Source organism: Balaenoptera musculus, chromosome 16 (genome assembly GCF_009873245.2).
Source record: "Balaenoptera musculus isolate JJ_BM4_2016_0621 chromosome 16, mBalMus1.pri.v3, whole genome shotgun sequence".
NCBI classification, from domain to species: Eukaryota; Metazoa; Chordata; class Mammalia; order Artiodactyla; family Balaenopteridae; genus Balaenoptera; species Balaenoptera musculus.
In genome coordinates this window covers 1,222,473-1,240,520 of record NC_045800.1, presented here as the reverse complement: position 1 = coordinate 1,240,520, position 18,048 = coordinate 1,222,473, and the positions used below count along the sequence as shown (strand labels likewise).

At 53.5% G+C, this 18,048-nt stretch overlaps 1 protein-coding gene across 4 annotated transcripts in view; it reads left to right on the top strand.

Annotated features, from left to right (window-relative positions):
- The first annotated feature begins 225 nt into the window (after positions 1-225).
- The window catches only part of JAKMIP3 (Janus kinase and microtubule interacting protein 3), a 101,442-nt gene continuing 83,619 nt past the window's right edge, over positions 226-18,048 (top strand). For all 4 annotated transcript variants that reach the window (XM_036827707.1, XM_036827706.1, XM_036827705.1 and 1 more), the window contains exon 1: positions 226-279. The gene's annotated coding sequence lies outside the window, so the exon portion shown is untranslated. The remainder of the gene's footprint in view (positions 280-18,048) is intronic.

The following is an 18,048-nucleotide window of genomic DNA, read 5'->3' as shown; positions in this document are numbered from 1 at the left end:
GGGTTATTTTTGGCAACACGGTTTTCTGATTTTAATAGACCGCAAACCTGCTCCTTAAAAGAATCGGATGGGCAGAAAAGGAGACGAGGAGGTGGGGTGGGGTGTCTCGGAGCCGCGCGCGGGGGCGGGGAGGGCGGGCGGGGAGGGCCGGGGTTTGGGGCGCCCCCGCCCGCGGTGACGCGCGCCCCCCGCCCTCCGCAGCGCCACTGCAATGGCTGAGCCGGGCCGTCGGACGCCGCTGCCCGGAGCCCCTGAGCCGCCCGCTCGCGGGGAGCCTCGGTGAGCAGCCGCGGCCGGGCCGGGCCTCCGCGCTGCGCCCGCGCCTGGCACCGTGCGTCCCGGGCCGGGGCGCCCTGCTCGGCAGGGTTGGCCGGAGATGGCCGGGGAGTGGCCCGGGGGTGGCCTGGAGAGGCCCGGGAGTGGCCCGTAGGTGGCTGTAAGGTGGCTCGGGGTTGGTCGGGGATGGCCCGGAGGCGGCCTTGAGCTGACCCGGAGATGGTCGGGGGTGGCCCGAAGGTGGCGGGGTGACATCCCGCAGGCCGGGGTCCCGCGCCCCCAAGGCGCCCTTGCTGGGGGCGGGAGTCCTCTCTGCCTCTCCAGGCGCCCCCGAGGGCCATGGGCCACCCCTCTGGATCGCGCTGGTTTCCCGGGACCCCGCGGGGCGCGGCAGCAGGCGCACAGGCCCTGGCTGGGCGCGCAGGTATTCGCCGGGGGCGCGACTCCGCATTTACGCGTCGCCGACCGAGCCGCCCTCCGGAAGGCGCGGCCCTTGCGATTGTTTTGTTTTGTTTTGTCTTTTTTTGGTGTCCAGTTTTTAATCTCACGTGTTTGCGTTTCCGGGGGGTGGTGGCGTAGCTGTCGGATGCTCACAGAATCGGAAGCCACAGAATAAAGGGTTTAATTGGGTGTCAGGAGTCAGAGAGGAGGCACCGGCCTCCAGTTTTCCTGGAAAAACCTGCCCCTCCCTTTGACCTTGCATCTTGGGAGAGGCGGATCCGATTCTCAGCAGTTCCCTCCTGCTCGGCGTCTTAGGTTTTGATTCATTATTCTCTTTCTGCAGCGACAGAATGCGGTAAAGCTTCTCTGTTGCATCTTGTCTGCAAATGCAAGGAACGGACCTGCGGGTCGAGGCGCTGGCTTGCAGGAGAACAGCGGGAAATCGGAACTGCCTCTCGGCCTCGGCTGCCACGCCGGGAGCCGGGCGTTGTCAGGGGCTGGGAGGACCTGCGGCCCACCTGGCCGGAGGCTCCCCTGCCCTGGGGAGGGTGGAGGGAAAAGGTACCGGGCAGGCCGTCTGCCAGGACTCAGGGCCCTCCTAGCCCTTCGCACCTTTCTGAGAGCTGATTTGTGCCCGTGAACTAAGACTCCACCTGGCAACTACCTGCAATAGTTTCTCCCCACATTCATGGCAGATAGATCCCTGCCTACCTTCTCATAAACTTCATTATTAAGGAGCGAAGTTCCTCCTTTAACGTGTTTCCAGGACACGTGACCAGAACGCTGCCGTGCCTTCAGAAGGGCAGCTTATGGCACCACTGTGAGCAAGTCCTGGGGTCTGGGGCTTCGGCACCACAAGTTTGCATTCATGATGCCCGTGAGATCTAAGCGACTGTAAACATGGCATAACGATAAATAAACTGTTATAAGAAAGAAAAAGATGAGACAGAGGAAAGTCATAAAATGTCACCCATTCCATAGCACCTGGGGACCCCCGCTCCCTCCCTGGTGCTGGGCTGTCAGGCTGGCTAGGTCCCCTGCAGCAGCATCCAGCAAAGGTCCTGCAGACGGGGGGCCCTTCCTTGCTGGCCTCTTCGGTGACTCTACCTCTAGCCTGTGGCTCAGATGAGCACTGGGTCAGCTCAGCTCTGGCAGATCTCTGGGGTGCCTCTGTCACCACCCCAAAGGGCTGGGACCCTCTGTGCAAGTCTCACCGTGTGTGAGGGACTCCCCCTCCCAAGTCTTCACCAGTACACTAGGTAAGCACTTGGGCCCCTTTACCTCTGACTTTTGCCTTTTTTTGTTTCCCTATTATAAAGGAAATTCTAAAATTATAGAGAAGTGCAATCAAGACAATCAATACTACCCCTAATTAACACCTGCATAGGTAACTCCTGCACATGGATAGGTGCTGCTGTGGACTGAATTATGTCCCCCAAATTCATTTGTGAAGCCTTGACCCCCAATGTGATGGCACTTGGAGGTGGAGTCTTTAGAGGTAATTAGGGTTGGATGAGGTCATGAGGGTGGGGCCCCCAGGATGGGATTAGTGCCCTTATAAGAGACATCAGAGAGCTTGCTCTGTCTCCGTCTCTGTCTCTGTCTCCCTCTGCCATGTAGGGATTCTGAGATGCATCCACATTGAGGAGTTCACCCCTTCTCTGAGGAGCCTTCCATGATGTACGTGTTACAGATTTTTTTTATTTTTATTTATTTATTTTGGCCGTGCCATGTGGCATGTAGGATCTTAGTTCCCCGACCAGGGATCAAACCTGCTCTCCCTGCATTGGAAGCACGGAGTCTTAACCACTGGACCACCAGGGAAGTACCCAAATACTTTTTTAAAGTTTTACAAGCGACTAATTTTAGACTTACAGAAAAGTTGCAAAAATAGCACTGAGTTCTGTAGGTTCCCCTGGCATTAACGTCTTCTGTGACATCTTCCTGTAGATCATGGTCAGAACCAGGACATTAATTAGCACCTCTACACTATTCACCGGACGACCGGCCTTCCTCTCACCAGTTCCCCACTGATGTCCTTTTTCTGTCCCACCAGGATCCCAGCTGTTCTGCTTCCTTGGTCTCTTCCAGCAGGTGGCCCTTCCTTAGTCTTTCCTTGTCTTTTATGACGTTGATACTTTTAAAAACTATGTACTGATGAGTTGTTTTGTAAAATGCCCCTCAATTTGAGTTTATCTGCTCTTTTCTCGTGCTGGGAACGAGGTGATGCATTTTTGACCAGACCCCCCCACCCCCTCTGCACCCCCCGCACCCCCCACCACCAGCGCCCATGTGCCTGTCTTCACGAACTGCTTCAGGAAGTCGCCATGTCCACACGGCTCGTTGACAGTGATGTAGGGCTGCCTCGATGCTTTCTCTGTGTGAAGTGTCCATCTTTCCTTTCCTTGAATCCTCACTCACCAGTGCCGGTGTCTCGCACATCTTGCATCTGAGTTATTACTGTGGTGTTTGCTGTCAGGCCTCCCTTGTCCTTTCCTTTCTCATTGCCGGTTGGAATTCTCCTGGAAGGGAAAGCCGTGTCCTCTCCTCATCCATTTACTTGATTATTTGTTCCTATCTGTAGGGACACATGAGTGATGGCTTTGCTCCATGGGTTAGAATCCAGTGGTAACAATATTTTGTCCAGCAGATGGTTCCAGCGCTGGCTTCAGGGACAACCTCAGGCTGCTGCTGGACTCTCTCAACAAGCCCATCTTTTCTTTCTCTTAAGTTAAAATATTTTTTTTTCTCATTGTCTTACTTTCTGGAACTACAAGATGTTCCAGGCTTGGCTGGTTCCAAAAATCCTTGGTTTGTGGTTTCTTTCACTGAGTTTTTGTTTGTTTGTTTCTTTTTTAATGTTTTCCATCCTTTCCTTGCTTCTGTGTTGGTTTTAAACATCTGATGCTAGTCTCATTCTTTTGACTCTGTTCTTTTTGCCTGGAGGCCTTGAGGATTTTATCTTTATCTTTGGAATCTTATAGTTTTACTAGGAATGTTTCAGAGTTGATTGGCCTGGGTTTGTTTTTCTAGGTACCCAGTGGGCCTTTTGAGATGTGCAGATTCAGGTCTTTTTCTGTATATGGAAAGTTTCCATGGATTATAGCTTTAAATAGTAGCTTTGTTTGTGCCATTGCTTTGTTTTTCTTCTTTAAAGATCCTGAAGATATGAATACTATCCCTCCTCTGCTTATCTTCCCTTCTTTCTCTCTGACTCTTTACTGTTTCTTTATGTCACTCCCTTCTCTTGGTCTCTCCTGGCCTGGTCTTCAATCTTCAATGCTCCTTATTAGATTTTCATTTAAGTTTATTCTTCCTTGGGCACCTTATACCCTATTTCTCATTTATGAGATGATTTTGGCTTTCTCCTTCTTCTCTTTCTCCTTCTCCTTCTCCTTCTCCTTCTCCTTCTTCTTCTCCTTCTTCTTTGAATTTGATCAACTGTCTTTTCACTTTTCCCCATTTTTGGTTCGCTTTAGTGTTCGAATTTCTAATTCAGGGTGGTTTTACACACCCTCAGATGGCTGTTTGAAGATGCTTAATTCTGTATGGATTTAGTTTTCTTCTGCTTCAGGTTGCTTTTAAACTGGGGGAAATCGTATCAATTCTTTTGTGTGAAATTTTGTTTCCTGATTTTCTCCAATAGTCTCCTGTGGACTTTCTTTTCTTTTGTTTGTATTTATGATTTTGGGGTGTTTTACAAGAGGCCTAGCTTAATGGCCCCCTTTTATGTCATCCTGGGGATGTCCAGATGTTTTAGTGAGTTGTGTGTGTGCTGTGGTGATGGGGGTCTTTGTCTTGAAGACGGCATTTCTTTTTTCTTTTTTTCTCTTTCTTTACCTGGTTACTAATAGGAGTTTCTCTCTTCCTTTTTTCCCTTTTTCTCCTCAGAAGCTCTGTGTTTGGAAAGCTGACCTTTCAAACCATGCTGTCCTTTCACATCACTCTGGCCTCTTAACTTGAACCTGTTAACTTTGAATAGCTCACTTGGCCCTTTATCTGTCTCTATATCATATGCCTGCCCTCCCCAGCCCACCCTGACCTCCACCTTCTTTATCAAGATTAATCAGCACATAAAATTGTGTCCATGTATGATGTACAGCCTGTTGATTTGATGCATTTATAAATTGAACATGATTCCCACCATAGTATTAGCTACTATCCCCATCCTGTTATAGTTACCATTTGTTTTCTGTGGTGAGAACATGTAAGATCTGCCCTCTTAGCAATGCCGTGCCCTCTGATGGGGTCTGGGCCTTGTAGTTCTGTGAGCTCCCTTCCTGTAGTCAGGAAGGGGTTCTCGTGTTGGAAGTGGCTTTCATCTTTCCAGTGCCATCCACTAATCCACGCCAGCCCCATCTGTCCTCCTGGCACTGGGTGGGGGCTGGGTGGGGCTGGATGGGGGCGTGAAGGATGGTGGTCCCGGGATTTGTTGATTTTTCTCCTTTTACTCATGGTTACTTGGAGGTTCTGCTACTCTGTCTTCAAGTAATGCCAAGGGTGTAGTTTGGCAAAGAATCTTTGATGTTGTGAAATTCTTTTGTGGAATTTAGCGAGGAGATTTTGGGGGGACTTGATTCTTGTACAGCCTACGTTATCTTCCTGAGGAACATTCTTGTCCAAGTCTTTTGTGGGTGTTTGTCTTCATTTCTTATGGAAATTCCTGGGGTGAAGCTGCTAGGTCACAGAGTAGGCGTGTGTCTTGTTTTATAAGAAACTGTCAGAACTTCCCCCCAAATGGCTGCACCATTTGATATGAAAATTCCAGTTGCTCCAAGTGCTTGCCAACATTTGGCGTTTGATCTTTTTAACTCTAGTCTCACTGGGGAGTGTGTGGTCGCATCTCTTTGTGGTTTTCACTTCCGTTTCCCTCGGTACTAATACATTGAGCACATCTTTGTTCGGCGTTTGTATGTTTCCTTTTGTGAGGCGCGTGTTCAAATCTTTTGCCTATTTTTATTGGGTTGTTTGTCTTATTATGATTGAGTTGTAGGTGTTCTTTATATATCCTAGATGCCAGTTCTTTGTCAAATAGGTCTTGTGACTATTTTCTCCCCATCTGTGTCTCACTTATTCATTTTCTAAAGTGGACCTTTGGATGAGCAGAAGTTTTACATTTTGAGAAAGTCTAATTGATCAGGTTTTATGTGTGTGTGTGTGGTTATTTCTTTTTGTGTGTGTCTTGTCAAAGAAACTTGCCCTCCTCCACGTCCCAACCGTCTTCTCCTGCATATTCTCCCTGTGCCCTTCTGACGGGACCCCAGTAGTGTTGGACAGTCTCCTCGTGTTCTGGTCTGAGAGGCTTACCTGGCCCATGTCCTGCAGAGGCTGGAATCGCCACTTGCCCCGGGAGCTCCAGGTCTTTTTGGGGAAATGTTATCTGAAGACCCACACGACTGGGTGCTAGCGGAACTCATGGCTTCTGCATTGGTCTCGACTTTGTGTATTTTCAGCGGACAACACTAGAAACAATTTTAAGAGAAAATGCATGATGATTTTATACTGAAAATTTTAATTCAAATTTAAGACTATTGATAATTATTTCTTTATTTTTATATTTCCATCTTCTTTCTCTTAGGCTGAGATTCTTGGCTCCTAATGACATTCATAAGATTACTTCTTTGCTTTATTCTATTAGTTTCAAAATAGTATCAGTGTGTTAAAAGAGTGTGGTTAGTAAAAAAAAGTTTGATTTCTTTGCATTTCTTTTTGTCTTTAATTCACTAAGTTCATTTGTTTCACTTTACTTTCACTTTTTAGGAATGGCTTTGCTTTTCCTTCACGTTGATTTAATTTTGTTATAGTTCTATGCTAGCACATATATAGAGCTATAAACCAAAGTACTTTGAGAGCAGACCAGCTGCATCTTTGTCTTTTTAACCCTCTTCTCTCTCCTCTGTTGGTAATATTTTTAAAGTAGGCTTTGATTTATGTTTCTACTTAACAGTAATATAGGCAAATGCACGTGTATTTCCACTTCCCCTGTCCCGTCTTAGGGGAAGGGTAACCTACTATGAGCCTGTTGTACTCTTCGCTGTGTTCACTTAGTGCCAGGTCTCAGCATTGCTGTGCAGAGACCGCCCTCATTCTTGTCCTCAGCTGCCTAGTATTCCCCGAGGGGCTGGATCTTAACCTAGTCAACGAGCTCTCTGTCCACAAACATTTGGATTGTTTCCAGTTGAATATCCTTGTGCACGCATGGTTTTTATATATTTTCATGTATATCTCTGACTAGGTTCTTAGAAGTGGGATTTCTAGGCCAAAAGGAAAATGACTGTGTACTTTTGCTGTATATTGCCAAAATCCCCTCCCCAGGAGTTGCACTATCCTGTGGCATTCTACCAGCAACGCATGAGAGCCTGGTTCTCACAGCCTTGCCAACAGACAATGTTGTCAAACTTTTGGGGGTTTGCCAGGTAGGGGAGAAACGGTAAATTCAGTGTATTTTTATTTGCATTTCTCTTACCAGGAGTGAAGTTGAGCATCTTTTCATGTATTTAAAGGCTTTTTGCATTTTGTTTTGTGTGAACGGTTTATTCATAAGTCTTGCCCATTTTTTTCTTTCTTCTCTGGGGTTGTTTGGCTCTTTTCTTCTCAATTTTCGGAAGTTCGTTATATATTAGCCTTTGACCTATGATATAAGTTGCATATATTTTCTCTATTTTGTCATTTACCATTGAACTTTGCTTATGGTAAGGTTTTCTTTTGTTGTTATTGTTTTTCCCATGCAAAACCACGTAAGCGTTTATCCCACCAAGTCTCCATCTCAGGGGGAACCACTCCGTTTTGAGGTGCACACTTGCTAGTGGTTTCTGAGTTCCCGGTTCTCAGAACCATCACACATCCCTTTTCCCACGCTCACCAGCTCCTGCACGGTTTCTTAGGGGGTTGGTGGTGGTGGTTTGGAGGTAGTGGCTGGCAGAGTAAAGCTGGCTGCAAAGCCCCTCCTCTGGAGTCTGGGCTCCTTTGTGGGGTTTAGTGGTCATGCTGTGAGGCCCTGGGCTGGGTGTCAGGAAGCAGTTAGCCTCTGCAGAGACCTCCTGGCAGGCTCGCTTTGGGGGTGCCCACTGTGACGGCACAGCCCCCGTAGGTAAGAGGCTGAGGGGTCCTAAGCTCCCAGCCCCCGCCCGAAGCAGAACCCCCAGAACCCAGGGAGTGAGAGCAGGAGCCCAGCTTGGGTGCAGCTGCTCCAGACACCACCTGGGGCAGGAATGAGCCTCCCGCTAAGCTTTGCCCACCTTTCTGACCACGCAACCCCAGTGAAGTAAGACGGTTGTTCTAAGCTGGAAGTAGTAGTGATCGGAAGAGAGGCAGCGCTTTGTCATCTTTTTGTGGAAGATGTTTTTAATTTGTGTTTTGTTTTACTTTTCTGGTGGCTCCATTTAGTATTGAGAGGAAATTTGGGGAGGTTCAAAAATGATGACAGCCATTTTGCCTCCAGCTCAGAAGTGTATTTCTTAATTTCCACTTAATGGTTCCATTGATGTATTTAGGTTGAAATCTCTTTTACTTTCTGCTTCCTATTTGTTGCACCCTTTTCTTCTTTCTTGCCTTCGTTTGCATTGACTGAGATTTTTCTCCTCTCTTCTATTTAAACATCGTATATTCTATTTTCTATCATCTTCATGACCATCACTAAAAAACAGCAGGCAAAATTAACTTTTCAAGGCTGCAGTGAACCAAAACCCTCCTCCCAGGTAATACAAGGACTTGGGATACTCTACATCAGTTTCTCCCTCTCCTAACTTTTATGTTTTGTTGTTTGGCATCTTGTTTCTAACTTGTTTACTTTGTAACACCACTAGAAATCATTGTTAGTTCTTTATGCATTTATTTTTTATAGTTCCTCATATATTTAGCACTTTGCTGCCTTTCCGTGTTCTTCCGGCCTCTCAGAGGTCTCTTTAGAACCATTCTCCTCTGCCTGAGGCAAATCCTTTAGTTTCCTTTGTTCAGTCCTGGCATCCACTCTCTCAGTTCCTTTTTTCTTTTTTTTTTGGTCTGAAAATTTCTTTCTTTCAAGAATGAGGGTGAAATATATTTTTACTAGGGATTGAATTCCTCTTTGGCAGGTATTTTTTAAAGTGCATTTAATCCTTTACTCCATTGTTTTATGGCTTCTGTTGTTCTGACGAGAAGTTAGTCGTTAGTCTAACTGCCCTCCCTTTGAACATAAGCTTTTATTCCTCTGGCAGATTTTATTATTTTCTCTTTGTCTTTGTTTCTTTTTTCCTCAAGTTTCATTATGATGTGTCTAGATTTTGACTTACTTTGAATCTTTGGATGGTTGTCTTTCATCAATTTCAGAGAATTCTCAGTCACATCTGCAAATTGTGCATCCAAGTTTTTGCCCTCATTTTTCCTTCTAAGCGACCTTCTCATCCTATCTCTGCCTCTCTCACCTCTCTTTTGTGTGTGCTGCCTTTTCTGTGCTCACTTCTGGGTCATTTTTTCGACGTCATCTTCCAGTCACTAGTTCAGTCTTATGTTACCACAATGTCCATTGTGTCTTAACTCCAGTTATTATATTTGTTTTTTTAAAGTGCTCTCTGTTTTATTCAGGTTTGAGATATTATGTCTTGTTGTTTTCTACTCCTTGAAGTTGTTTTCAAGCTTCAAACTTATTTCTTTAAAAAAAAATAGAACCAGACCGTGGGGAGGGGGGAGAAGGGGTCTCTGGGGACTCTGCTCAGATGTGCTGTGAACCCAAAGCTGCCCCCAAAAGTAAAGTCTATTTAAAACATAGCAAGGGTTGCTGTTTTGTAATCGGTAGTGGTTAATTCTGTGCTGAAGTTTGTGTGGGTCTCTTTCTATTTTTTAAGCTCGGTTCTTGCTCAGTTGCCGTGTGCCCTGCCTTCCCTGGTGTCATTAGCTGTCCTTGAACAATTGTCTGTGGGTTTCCCTGAGACCTCGGGTGAATGTGCTCCTCTAGGAGAGGGTCACACTCACTCCTGCCGGGCAGCTGGGGCACCTGGCTGGGAGCCACTCCAGGCCGCCTCTCTGCCTGGAGGCCCTTGTTCCCCTCTGGTCTCCGCTGTGCGAGGACCGACTGCTGTGTGCGCTTCTCAGGGCTGGGCTTCCTGCCGCTGTTCCCTTCACGGCAGCTCTCTCTGCAGTCCCGTGGAATGGGGTGGCGGATGCAGTGGGGGTGAGCACAGCTGAATAGCCCCCGAGGGCTAGCCCTTTGGTCCTAGCTTAGCCCCAGGCGGGTAACTGGTGGAACTCCCCACTGGAGCAAGTACGCGCTCCCGTCTTGTCCACAGGAGGTGTTGGCTTTAGGCAAAGGCTGCCTTGGTTTTTCCATAATGTGCTGTCTCTCCGTCCAGGCGGGCCCGGGACTTTGACGTCTCAGCATCTTTGTTGCCTTTAGGTGGGAGGTGAGTGAGTGAGTTCTGACCTAACCAGCGCACCATTACCTGAAAAAGAGTTCTGAAACTCTTCTTTGCTCCCATGGAGTATTGCAGATGGTTTGGAGATGTTGCTTTCCGTCCAGGGTGGGGCAGTGAGAGCAAGAAGCTGCCTTAAAGTGGGGCTGCAACCTTGAGGCCACATTGTCATGGTCTCAAGGCCATAGTTGGAATGACCACAGGTGGACCAGGGGACCTTACCCTGTGAACTTGAAAGAGGATGTGGAACGAGGTGTCCACACCCTAAAACAACTTCTCATCCAGTGCCAGCGCCAGTGCCAACCACAGCTTGGAGAAACTAGCAGGGTTTCTGGGGACGGTTCAGTTCATGTGAGGGGCATGCCTGGGAAAGGCTGGACACCTCTCTCTCTCCTGGTCACCCTGTCCACCAAGAATCTTAGAAGTGGGGGCATGCGGGGCAAGTCACCAAGGAGCTTCCTCTGTGGACGAGCTCAGGGAATAGCTTCTGGGTTAATGTTTCTGGTGCCTCTCATCCCAGGGGCTCAGGCCAGCGCGGGAGGCCCCGCCAGCGGTTAGGGCGCTGGTGGACACAGGGTGGATGAGTTATCGAGCTGACTGGGCCGGCGGGGCGTGGATGAGTCCAGGCAGAGCCACCAGCGGGCAGCCTGATGAGTGGAGAAGCGCTGCAGAGCTGACGCCCAAAGCCGGGTGTGAGTCAGGTAGAGGCAGGGCTGGCTGCAGCATCCGCTCAGGTGGGATCAGCTCATCACTAGGCGTGGTCAGGGAGCTGCAGTCGGGGAGAGAGTTGAGAAAGGGCAGCACCCTAGACGGCACCGCGGGAAGCAGGCCGCGCCCTCTCACTCCCCGCTCCCGGGCCAGGTCCTCCGAGGGTCCTGCACCCCACGTTCCCCGGAGGAAGGCAGGCGGACCCTCCGGGTGTGTTGCAGGGCGTTGGCTGCTTTGAGGCTCGCTGGGGCAGATTTCTTGGGACTGCTGGTGTCTATTTAGTTCGTTCTGTTTCTCCTGGAGCCAGAGCAGCAGTTGTGAAGGTTGGACTCTTAACTGGGAGGTTGATGCAGGTTCTTTCTTCCGCGGGAGTGGTGCACTGGTGAGCACGTCCCCAGGGTGTCATGCAGAGGTCACACAGCTGTTCCCACAGGCCACAGCGCATGGGGGTGACTCGTCTTGAGAAGCACCGCTCAGAGCAGTTGGCTTGCGAAATGGCATGAATCAATTAAAATCCAACATCTTTTTTTTTTGGCAACATTTGGGAGGGAATTAAAGCAAAGCAGGCTTTGCCAAGAAGCCCATAGGCCATGATGAAGTCAAGTTTGGAAGCAGATGGAAGGAAGGGTCAGTGCACCTGCGGTCAGCAAGCTGGGGCACCGCCGGCAGGTCCGAGCCGTGTGAACTGCTCGCCTTGGTTTTAATTAATGCCTGCTCTGGCTTCACTTTTTTTTTTTTTTTTTTTTTAATACCGTCTGAACTTGGGACCCCGGTCTGCAGGAGGGGAGCGAGCTGCTCCCTTGTTCTCTCCCACCAGGGTCTGCAGCCCGCGTGGTCCCTCGTGCCACCCGACACTGGGGCACTGAGAGACCAGCAACTGACCTTCTCCCTTTGGGGTCCCGGCCCTCAGACCCCGCCCCCTTGTCTTGTTCAAACATCCCCTGGTGGGATTGCACCTGCCTCTCTCCCTAACTCTCCATAGCACATGCTCATAATTCAACCTGAGTTTTCCGCCGGGCGCCGTCAGCTGCAGCACGAGGTCGGCGGCGCCCTGGCTGATGGTCCTCGGCCAGTGTCGCCTGCTTGTCTGTGGGCAGTCAGCGCCTGTCTTTTCAAAGCCTGGCTCGAGCGCAAGCATCTGCGTCCAGTCCGGCCTCGTTCCTGGTGGCCAGAGTGGGTCCGGGCCTCTCTTCTCGCCCCTGGAGCCCAGGTGTGTGCTCTGAAGAGCGGGTGCCGCTGGCCGGGCTCTCGGGGGTGACGGGGGCGACGTCCTGCTGCTCGCTGGGTCCACACTTAGTTCATTCAATCGCAGCCATGGGCAGCCCCTCCCCTGCTCCTCGTGTAGAGAACCCTCTAGAACTTAAGTGTCTGTACCCCTGCCATCCTCACGAGAGCCCTCAGAGAGCAGACTCGCAACCCGGAAGGGGGCCCGTCCTGGTGACTCTGGTTCTTGGGGAGAAGCGGGAGGGATGGGGTCTTCCTAAACTGGTGCCACCAACTGGGTTCACGCGACTCCCAGCACATGGCCGGGCTCTGCCCACGCGCGTGTGCAAAGACCAGCCAGACCGTGTGCTGCCCGCACCGTCCTTCCCTGTGATAAGGGAGAGGAGCTCGTATGAAAAAACCTTGAAAGAACAAAGGGACACTTCTTTGAAAAGCAGCCGATAAAGGGACTCTCCTGGCCGTCCAGTGGTTAGGACTCCGCGCTTCCACTGCAGGGGTCACGCGTTCGATCCCTGGTTGGGGAACTAAGATCCTACAGGCCGCGCAGCATGGCCAAAAAGCAAAGCAAAGAAAAAAAAGCAGCAGATAAAGTAAAAAATGAAATTCTGCTGATGGCTCTTCCCCAGGAGCCGTTCCGGACTTGCCCTGCGTCCTCTGCCGCGTGCGGCTCTCGGAGGACCGAGCCCGTGGTCGGTGCCCGGCTGGGCCAGAGCCCGTTCACAGACCCCCAGGCTGGTCCCCGCCGCTCGCGACGCGAGAGCAGATGCTCCAGGCTGCTGCCCTGAAACGTGCTGACTCTCCAGGCTTGGCCGCACGGCAGCTCCTGTAGCTGAAAGCTCTCTGAACTGGGGAGAATCCCTCCGTGCAGCGTATGTCCGACCTGGGCCTCATCCCCTGGAGCCGGGGTCCCCAGCCTGCGTGCGGTCAGGGGCTGGAAGGGGGACAGACCCCCGAGGGCACGGGGGCCTCACAGAGCAGGTGGTGCGGGCTGGAGGCTCCCGTCTGGGAGGAGAGACTCTGGTTGAGCCTGGCAGCGTGTGGAGGGAGGCAGGCTGCCGGAGGGGGTCCACGGGGCGGTCACTGTCCGGTGACCTATTTCCACGCCTCCTTCCGGGACACTTCCTCCGGCTTTCCACCCGACTTTGCGTGAAGCTCTCAGGCTTCAGCAGGGCAGCCTGCAGACAGAAGGTTTTCCGAGCCCGGGGGCGGGGCAGGGGGGCTGATGAGACGAATGAGACTCTGGGTAGCTGCCGTGGCCCCTGGCAGGACGGGACAGAGGCCCTTCTGTGCCCGAGGACCCCAGCCTCTCCGACGGTGTGTGACCAGGTCGCTCAGCTGCATAAACGCAAGTCAGCATTGGGCTGGTCGGTACAGTTTTCTGCGGAGTTCTTTGGCATCTGTGGAGAGGGTCTTTCACGCATTAGTCAGTCCTGTATTTTCTCGGCACTAAGTTTTGATCTATTGACGGTCTTCTCAGGGTCTCCTGATGTCGGGTTAAGGTACATGGGTGCCCCCCTTCTGCAGCGGGTTCTGTCGGATTTGGGATATCACGTTGTGTAGCAAGAAGGTGACGCCTTTAAGTGCAAACGGGATTCAGGGACGTGCAGTGAAACAGCCGTTCGCCGGCACTGGTGTAGCGGTGGGGATCCCACCCCCCTGCCCCCCGCACGCGTGTAGGATGCTGGGGCCTTCGCGGCATGTGCCGGGTCCACCAGCACGCTGCCGGCAAGACAGTGGACGTGAGCTGGTCTGAGGGCCGTCAGGAGAGGAGGTCCCAAAGTCTCCACCATGGGGAGAGCAGGAGGGCAGCCCCGCCTTGGGCGAGGCCCCGAAGGACCGCTGCTGCCCCTCCTGCAGGAGCAAACGGCACGGAGCCCCCCACGCGGTGGGGTTTAGGAAGAGGGCTCGGGCCTGGCCGACTGGCAGCGAGCAGACTGCATCCAGCTCACTGCAGACCCCGCCTGGCCACGTCTGAGGTGCTCACGACCCTCCGCGTGACCGAGGGGCCGTCCAGGCGAGTCACGTGGGACAACGGGCCCATCTCTGATGCTGACTCCTCCTCTGGGTGACCATTCCGGCGGGGCTGGGGAGCGTCCCGGGCTTCTGTTTGCCCTTCCCAAATGGCGGGCTTACTCCTGCATCCAGGAACCTGACACAGAGGCTTTGTGGCTGCTGAGGGTGCCCCTTGCGGCTCTGCACCTGGGGACCCAGGATGGCGTTCAGGGTCCTTTGGTGTCAGCGTCCCCTCAGACCCCATATCCGCAGCCTCCCCCGGGGGTCACTGCGGTCGACAGCTGCAGGCCCCTGGGGAGGGACTGGGGGACATTTATTCCTGATCCTGCTGGCGATACCCCCTCATCATGTGGGCTGGGGGTCTGGGACGTGTCTTAGAGCTGGTGACCGGTGACGAGGTGCATTTCTCCCCCATGGTTTCTGGCTTCTGAGCGGCAGCTCCCAGTTATGTTTCAGTCGTACCCGTCTTGTGGCTGAGTAGTATTCCATCGCATGTGTATATATAAACCACATCTTCTTTATCCACTTGTCCCCGTCACTTCCTGTGTGCAAGGCCACCGAGCTGGCTAACTGCACAGTCCCCGCAGGGACCCTGCTGCTCCCACCTCCCACCTGCCCCTTGTCACCATCCACCACCAATGAGGCTGCTGCATCCGAGGGCCCATGTCCACCAGCAGTGGGGCACTTACCCCGCTTGATGATGAACAGTCCACTTCTAGAATCCCACCCTGGGCTCCAGAAATCCATCCTGGGCATCAGAATCCCACCCTGGGTGCCAGAATCCCACCATAGGCTCCAGAATCCCACCCCGGGCTCCAGAATCCCCCCTGAGGTTCCAGAATCCCACCCCGAGCTCCAGAATCCCACCCTGGGCTCCAGAATCCCACCCTGGGCTCCAGAATCCCACCCTGAGCGTCAGAATCCCACCCTGGGTGCCAGAATCCCCCTGAGGCTGCCCTCCACGGCCACGGCTGGCACCAGCTCTCTGAGATGAGACCCTCCCAGAGTCCTCCCTCCCCAAGGCAGCCCCGGGACAAGGCCCGTGTGTGGGGCGTGTATTTTAGGAAGGGACCCCAGGGAACAGGAACGGGGCCGGGAAGGACAGCCAGGGAAGGGGTGTGCGGGAGGCACCACATGGGGGCTGTTGGCAGCTGGTCACTGCTGTGCACGCTTCTGGGTGGACCCCACGGAGCTGAGCTGCGGGAGGACGGACAGCGGGACGTGCGGCAGGACACCCGCGGCGCCCGGTCGCTGCCTCCCTGGCTTCTCTCAGGACAGAGGGGACAAAGCACAGCGCTCGCGCCCCCGCTGGCACGGTGAGCTGGCAGTCACCCTCCCAGCCGTCGCGTGTGTCCTTCCTGGGCTGTCTGTGGCCTCACACGAGGCCATCTCTCCCTCTTCCTCACGCGGCCGGCTGTGGGCCCTGGGGCTGGGCGCCCATGGCGGGAACAAGGGCAGCTGTGTCCTGTGTTTTTAACCCCCATGAAAGGGGCGTTCTGTGCAGTTCCAGCCTGGGACAACCGCCCACCTCACTGACCCGGCGTGAACGCGCCCATTCTTTCCTGTGGCTTCGGACAAACGCGCCCATTAGCGCCGAGCACAGTGGTGCTGTGTTTGCAGCGCACGGGTTGGCGGGGGGCCTGCAGCACAGGGAGGGGGTCGAGTGACACCCCAGCAGGAGGACCGCGCTGCGGGCCGCTCTGGGCCGGGGAGGGGCTCTGCCAGCCCCACCCTAGCGCCTGCGTGTAAGCCCCGCCTCCACCCTTCCCACGGTTATTGATTGCGGGCCCAACGCAGGTGCCTTGGGGCTGCGTGATGGTGAGTGTGCGTCATCGTCCGCGGACGATGGGATTCGGACTCTCGAGAGAGCAGCAGGCAGGTGGGCGTGGTCAGGGCCTGGGCTGCAGATTGGGAATGATTTCAGGTGCAAGGCTGCTTCCACCTGGTGAAGGATCTGCTTAGCATCTGTGGGTGGAAATGCAAACTGGGGGCCGAGGAGTTAATGTCTGATGTTGTGCTTGACAGGGGCTCTGGAACTAGTTAACGCCCGGGGTTGTGTTACCTACAGAGAGGGCACAGGTGTGCCGGGGCCCCAGGTGCGCGGCCTGCGTGGCCTCGTGAGGGCGGGGGGCGGCGAGGCTCAGGTCAGCCCCGGGGAGGGAGGCGCCCCACACGCGCTCAGAGACGCTGGATCCACCAGGAGAAGCCGCAGAGGTGCTCCCTGCCATCCTCCTCACGTGTTCCATGTGTCACACGGGCTTTTATGTGGATGCGTGTGTGGAGAGACTCATAAAACCAGCCACGCGAAGCAGTGGGGCGGGGACACACAGGCTGCTGGAAAGACACGTTTGGTCCCGATGGGAGGAGCGCTTGGAAACAGAACTTCGGCCTTGAATTCCACCGAGGAGCTGCCGGCCCAGCTCCAGATGACCCAGCTTCTGTCTCGTGTTGTGGTTCAGCTGCGGTGCCCGTGCTAGAACATTCTTTGGTTTTGCTGGACTTCCCCGCAGGAGGGGGCAGAGCCCTTCTTTCCCAGCCGGCTTTCCTCCGGAGGCGTCTGGTGCTGCCGGGCCCAGCAAACAGAGAGGTCGGTGTCCCAGGAGCGGGCCGGGCGGTGGCCTGGGTGAAGCGTCCGCTGGCTCACCCTGGGCCCGCGGAGGGTGCGTCTCGCCTCTGATGTGAGCTGAGATTGGCCAAGTCTTCCTCCTTCCTGGAGGGAGGTTTACTGAGGATGAAGGTGTGAATGATCACTTGTCCAAGTCAGGAGGGACCTTGAAAACACCAATGTTCATGTACTTTGAAGGAAAGCCTGTGTTGTACGCGGTAACTACGGCCACACGCGGGTGATCAAGCTGTCCTGGGGAGGAAGCCAGGGCCTCCGGCGTCCGCGTCTGTCCCTCCCAGTGGCTCTGCGCTGTCCCCTACCCGGGCCTGGAGGGCAGCCCCTCGGGGGGTCTGACCTCAAGGATGGCACCGGAGCTGCCCGGTCTCCAGGAAGCTGCAAGAGGGGCCTCAGGACGGGCGTGGCGGCCGCAAGTTTGCCGCAGGGCAGAGGCAGGTGGGCAGTCGGAGCTGCGGCTCGGAGCAGGGGCCCAGCCGGGGCTGCCCGTCCATCCGCTCTTCCTGCCGGGCTCACCCACAGGGCTCAGATTCCAGGAGAAAGCTGAATTTACCTGGAGAACCAGAGGGTATTGGGAAGTGGACATTTTTTTAAAGCTTTTTGTGTCAGGGTAGAGCTGCTGCTTAAGAAGTAAATGGAGTTGCTGGCGAGACAGCCAACAAAGATAGAGACTCTCTCCTTCCCACATGCCCTAGAACGCAGGATGGAAGTAACCGGAATTCTCCCCAGCTCATTTTACAGGGGAGGGAGAGGGAGAGAAAGAAAGGAGGGAGGGAGAATGGATCTGGGAGTCAGAAGGGAAAGCTGCCCCCTGCCCCCTCCCGCTCCCCCCGCCGAGCTGGGAGCCAGGGGCTGTGGCTACTGGTGGGATTGGGGGCTGCTGTCCCAGGGCCAGGGGACCGCACCTTCATGCCCACGTGGGAGAGGAAAGAGGAGGCAAGACTTTGCTGGGGGAACTGGGACTCGGCCCTGGCGCAGTGCTCAGACCCCGCCTGAGCGTGGACTGCCGTACCCACCGGCACCACGAGGGGACCGGGGACCTTGTCTCGCTCTGCTCCCTCTGGCTGGGGAAACATTTTAGGGAGAGTTTGAAGAGCCAGGTCTGTACCTCTCCCTCGTTTGAGGCTTGAAATGATGTGATGCCAACTCCCAGTCAGGAGGAGTGGAAAGATGGGTCCAGGCAGGTGATCCTGGGGTGGGGCGGGACGGAAGCAGACACAGGCCAGCTCCGGAAGGACAGGGAGAAAACAGTGCGATTATTCCAACAGATGCAGGAAAAGCGTTTGATAAATTGCAATACCCATTCACAATTTTAAAAAAAACTGTGCACTTAGCAAATTTGGAATACGGATACATTCTTTAACCTGATAAAAGGAACCT